Source organism: Clarias gariepinus, chromosome 2, assembly GCF_024256425.1.
Source record: "Clarias gariepinus isolate MV-2021 ecotype Netherlands chromosome 2, CGAR_prim_01v2, whole genome shotgun sequence".
Classification (NCBI taxonomy): Eukaryota; Metazoa; Chordata; class Actinopteri; order Siluriformes; family Clariidae; genus Clarias; species Clarias gariepinus.
This window is the reverse complement of record NC_071101.1, coordinates 43,086,434-43,092,433: the sequence shown is the minus strand read 5'-3', so window position 1 is coordinate 43,092,433 and position 6,000 is coordinate 43,086,434.

Here is a 6,000-nt window from a genome sequence, read left to right as displayed (position 1 = left end):
TTTCTTAGAGTCAGAATGCTGCTTTGTACTGTATACTTATGCTCAGTTATACACACACACACGCACACACACACACACACACACAGCTGCAGGTGCAGCAGTTGCTATAGCATTCCACAGACGAGTAGTCATTAATACTTACACTCATACACACCTGCAGTCTGGGTGACGAGACTGTGTCTGCACACACACACACACACACACACACAATGAATTCCCATGGTAGAAATCCTGCCCATCTGTTAGCTGCCTAAAAATCTGGTAGATTATTGAAAAACAGCATAGTGAGCAAAAAAAATAAAATAAAATTAAAAAAATTAATCAAGATACATTAAAACTCGTTACTCTCCAGCGCTGCAGAGTCGGGATGCTGATTGGTCAGAAGCTGTGTGTATCATCACATCGACATGCAACAACGCTGTACCTATTAAAAGATCAAACGTACACGTAGTTGAAAAATGTCCTTCTATGCAGTGAGAGAGGGACGCAGATGGAGGGAAAGAATCGACTTTGGGGACGTAACAGTAACTCCACGTCTCAAACCACAGCGGCACATCGTCGATTATTTTTCTTAGAACAGCACAAAGTGTTTTTCTGCTTGAGTTCAGTCCAGTGGTGCAGCAGATTTGAGTTATAATCTCTCAACTCTCTCACTCACACACACACACACACACACAGTCATTGATGGATCCTCCAGACACCTGTCAGACGTGTCAGCCCCCCTCGCTCAGGATAAGAGTTCCCGGTGTCACACTCTCTACCTTGCCACTCTGACAGGAACACACACTGCCGTACACGACTCCAGGAGAAGAAAGGCAGCTTGTGCACAGGAAGTTACTGGAACGGTTCCTGATTACACCCACCTGCCTCTACATTTCTCACGCATGAAACTGTATGATGTAGTATGATGAGGCTCAAGGTGTTTAGGGTTCGAGTTACCGATCCGACAGGGCAGAGGTTCGAGCCGCAGCTCCGCCCGGTTGCCAGTGTTGAGCCCTCGAGCAAGGCCCTTAACCCCGCCTGGTCCCGTGTAATAGATGAGAGTGAAGAATTTTTACAGTGCAGTAATGTATATGTGATGATCACAGCCTGAACTTAACTTTACTTAGAAATATCCTAAATGAAAAATTAAATAAACTTTAGGTTTCTGGGGTCGATTCCTGTATTACACAACTAACATCGCTGGCCAATCACAGGCATCATGTATGTGGAAGAGGGCAGATACACCTTCCAGAACTTTGCAATGAACTGCAGTGAAGAAACGCGAAGTGTTATCTCATAAGTCCATGCATTATTATTTAAAAAAAATGAATAAAAGAAACCATCAACTCCAAATATGTTGGAAAAACAGTCACCTGTCGTCAAGAGATCTCAAGTTTGAACTTCATGCCAAAGCCATCATCAGGGTAGAACATCAGTCATGCTTTTCTCATCACATATATGTTTGTTTTTGTTTTTTTTTTATATCAAGGCATCAAACACATCCAGTATAACTGATCAGGGCTCTTCAGTTTTAAGTAACTCAAAGTGCGTTACGGTATTCTGGTGAATGAAGCTTGTAAATTTAAATGGTGCGAATGTGTTAAAGAATTTTAAAAAAGGTGGTGTATCTGTGAAAGACGATCCCGGCCGAGGTGGCTCAGTGGCCACTGCAGTCTTTTGAGTCGAGTGGAACGCCTGATCCTTGAAAATTCGACAGATAACTTGTTGCCAACTCGCAGAAGAGACGCATCTGTCTGTGGAATCTGTACACACAATCATTTACAAGCACCACTTTCACGCTCGGCTGGGAGTTATTGCCACATCCCCTGTATAGTCCTGACCTCGCTCCTAGCCATTTCCATATGTGTGGTGCCTTAAAGGAGTTCCTGGGAGGCTAGCGTTTCACACACAAAGTCCGATCATGCACAAACTGCACAATCGAGAGTCCCGCTTTGACTTGAACGCCCTTCGTATATAAAAATAACTTGAAATGCGATAAACCGTGTAAACATACAGTATTATGAAAAAAAGACTTAAACAGGTTTAAACAAGACAACTTCAAATTGCAAAGCACTGACAGTGGAGAGATTTAAATAATGTTCAATCTGTTCAATAATAAAATGATTATCCACGTACTGTATGTTTTGATTATTCGTGCCAGTAAAACCTTCTTCTGAACTGAAGTGAGTGTGAAATCTTCATCACCTCTGTAGCAAAACTTGGCAAACTCGTATGAGTTGACCTCGCTCATCTCCTCCAGGGCACCAGATGCTCAGAGATTCTTTCTATCTATCTGTCTATCTGTCTACTTTTTCCCCCCTCACACACGTCGATCCTCTCAAACTCTGACAGGTTGTACAGCTCACTCCGACTTCGGTGGCCTCTGCTCTCGGTGGGAGGTGAGCGACGAGACTGATAACGTTCTGCCTCTCTCCGTACAGCTCACATCTCTCTCCTGAGCTGCGATAACCCTGCCTGACACCTCCCTCCCTCCCTCCCTCCCTCCCTCCCTCCATCACTCCCTCCCTCCCTCCCTCCCTCCCTTCATCCATCCCTCACTGCTCTCGCCTTCTACAAGCTCTCTACCAGTTATTCTCAGTTTCAAGGTCTATGGAGTCAGCTCTCTTGTTTGATTAAGCTGAGCATATTTCAAGTTTCCTTCTAACGTCACCAGCGCCCTCGACCGTTCCCGCACTGCCGCGTTCCATATATCGAAACAGTCACCGAGGAATGATGGATCTTCTGAGTTGTGGTACTCGGGCAGGAATAACAACATCGGAAATAAGCAAAGCTAAAAGTTTCCCTGATTTTTAAAAAATGGTTACATTTCAGTTTAAGAGAAAAAGGAATCTTCAAAGTCGCTTTCATTTGTGTGGAGTTGAAGTAAGATATCGTTCATCTTCTGAAATTCTCAAGTTTCTTTCCCCCATAACAATAATAGCAATGTTCAAGCCAAATGTGATACAATTTCTGGTGAACATACGCATTAAAAGTGCTGAAAAGGTGAACACAGGCATAAAAGCGAAAAATTTAATTTTCAATGGTTTGAATGATGCAAACGTTTTGAAGAAGGTCATGCGCAGTCCTTCCCATTCACCAAGTGGAACATGTGATCCTTGGAGATTGATGGACATCTTGTCACCAAGTTGCAGAAGAGACGCATCTGTTCGTGTGAACTGTACACACAATCGTTTACCAACACCACTTGCACATTACAGGATCTCAGCTCAAGCTATTCCACATATTTGGCCCATTAAAGGAGTTCCTGGGAGGCCGGGGTTTCAGATGTGTAGCAGGTTGTCGGATCATTGCTCCGGCTTACTGAGAAAACCTTCTACCTTGATGGGGTCCAATCACTAGTTAAAGAAACACTGGGATAAGTGCATTAGTCTACTGTAGCAGGGGATTATATGGAGCAATAAAGGGAGTTTTCACTCTCATAACTGTGTTCCATTATTCTGAAAAAGTCCCGCTTTGACTTGAACGCCCATTTACAGTAAGGCTGCAAATAAAAAAACATTTGTTGCAAAGAAATTTAATCATTTGTATAGAACACAGTTAAGTTAATGTAATAAAATTGTCAGAAATGTGTGTGGGGTAAAGCCAGAAAACAGGTGGGCAATTCTTGATAGAGATCCCGAACATAGACGTTTTCGGTTTTCGGTGACCTTTAATATTGGTGTCTTCGATGATCCATCCTTGTCTTTGAGCTTCACTGACTATACCGTAAGACACACCGGAGCGAACGCCAACCCCTGGAGCGCGCCTGTGTGATAAAAGCAAGATGGCATTAACGCAACAGAGATTCCGAGCGGTTTATTCCTCCCGTCCGATTATAATGCGCCTGCTGCATTTCATTCACTTTGTCCTCACTGGCCTGTCACCAAATATGAGAGGCTGCTAAGCGCGAGTGCGAGCGAAGCTAGCGTTGATGCACTGTAATTGTAATGCTGAAAGCTTTTTTGGCAGCACTGTGAACAAGTTTACCTATCAAGCCATTTTAATTAAAGCAGCCTTCGCCATTCACTTAATGAAAAGCTCCATTGAAACCCAATGGAACTCATTTGGTAATGCTAATTGACTAGCGGCACAGCCACGAAGGCAATTACACTGCGCTTGTTCGCGTTCACACACACACATAGACACACACACGCGGGCTGGCTAATGTGCTAGACGCACTCATTTGAATAGTGCTGATCAACCTGAGAGCCTGTAATTTCATAATATAATTTGCAGTAATGCACACACTGCGGGGCCTTTACCCAGGGGGCCAAGGGGGCAAATAATCACCGCACAGCTCTGATGAAGCACATCCTGGCAAGGAAACCGAGAAACCGGAATGTTTCTCTGGAAAGAGTCTCCAGTGTCAGTGGTTTGCAACAGGAGGTTGTCCACTCCAGGTAAGACTTTAAGACAAATTCATTGATTTTGTGTGATTTCTCAAAAAAAAAAAAAAAAAAAAAAACATTTTTTTTATTTTTGCCATTTTTGACCTTAGCAATTCGGTCGGTTGTGTTTCTGTGCATTTTGGATTCATCAATTTCCCGTAATTTACAACCCATATATCTTGATTATATAAAAACTTTTGTTTGTAGGCCACCATTGTTGTTTAGATTGCAATGCAGTCTGGGTAGTGACTTTGAACGGTTGCTGCGATTTCTAACAAGTTCTCTTAACCTCTCGACAAGACAAAAATGTCATCTGCCCAGAGCACAATATTTATGGAAAAAATAAAAACCCGGAAGACTTTTATATTCACATCAAAACGGAGACGATCAAAGCAGTGAGAAGATGAAAGTCGGGTAAAATCGACAGCATCTTTGCGCCAATTGCATGTCCATGGAAATTTAGAAGGAGCGCGATTGCTGTAAGAAGCTCTGATTTCTCGTGGTGGCTGTACAAGCAAAGAATATGAATCAAATTCAAATCAAATTCAAATTTTATTTGTCACATACACAGTCATACACAGTACGATATGCAGTGAAATGCTTGTACATATATATTATAAAAGGAATAAATATTAATAAAAGAAATACGAAAGAAAATAAATTTAACTAGTGAAATAAATTGTAGAAATAAGGGCATAATAAAAAATTACAAATTATAGAAATATAGAAATATAGGAATATGGGGGGGGGGAGAAAAAAAAGTATATATAAAAATTTTAAAGTGGCAATGGCTGTGCAAATATGCATGAAAAGTGACTTAAGAAAGTGTCATGTGCAACGGTCATATATATAAATGTGTATTGCATGAATGTGTCCATGATTGTCCAGTCAATGGCAATGTTTAATGGTACGAAAACAGCTGCAGGTCTTTTCGAGGTTGGACTCGTCCACAAGCTACTTCCCATTCTTTTCTCCTCTTTCTGTCTCTTGGGCAATTGTAAAGACTTACATCACTTCTCTTGTTGCCCCGCCACTTAAAATTCCACCCAAAAGCAGCACAATGCATGATTTTCTGTGTTTTTCCAAGTTGTTTTCCAAATAAAACAAAATAAAAAAGCACTATGAGCTTAACTACCAAATACAACCAAAGTACTGTAACAGGTTCGACTCATGTTGCACGGGCGGCACCATAAAGCACAGACACGAGGCGAGGTCTTACGAGAAAAGGGTCATTTATCTAGGTGAAATTGGGGAAAGAAAGGGTTAAAGGAGGGACGATGGAAAGAAAGAGTAGGAAGGAATGTGCACGTGCAGATCTGGTGGGCGGTGAGCTCGTGGCTGTCCTCGTTACAGATATCAAAGGCGTACTCTATGAAGTTCCCGGGGCATGTTCCATTTAACCCGTGTACATGACGCTCTTCCGCCTTAAACGCGCATCACACTTGTTGCTCTGGAAAAGTCCAGTATCTCAACAGACCCCAAGCTACCCAAAATATGTATATGACAATGTGTGTTTTTATTTAAATAAGTAAAGCCTTTAATGTGTTTATAATTATTTGTTTTAGTAGAAGATAGCATTTATATTGCATTAAAACCTACAAGTTTAAGTGGACTGCTATCCCATCCAAGG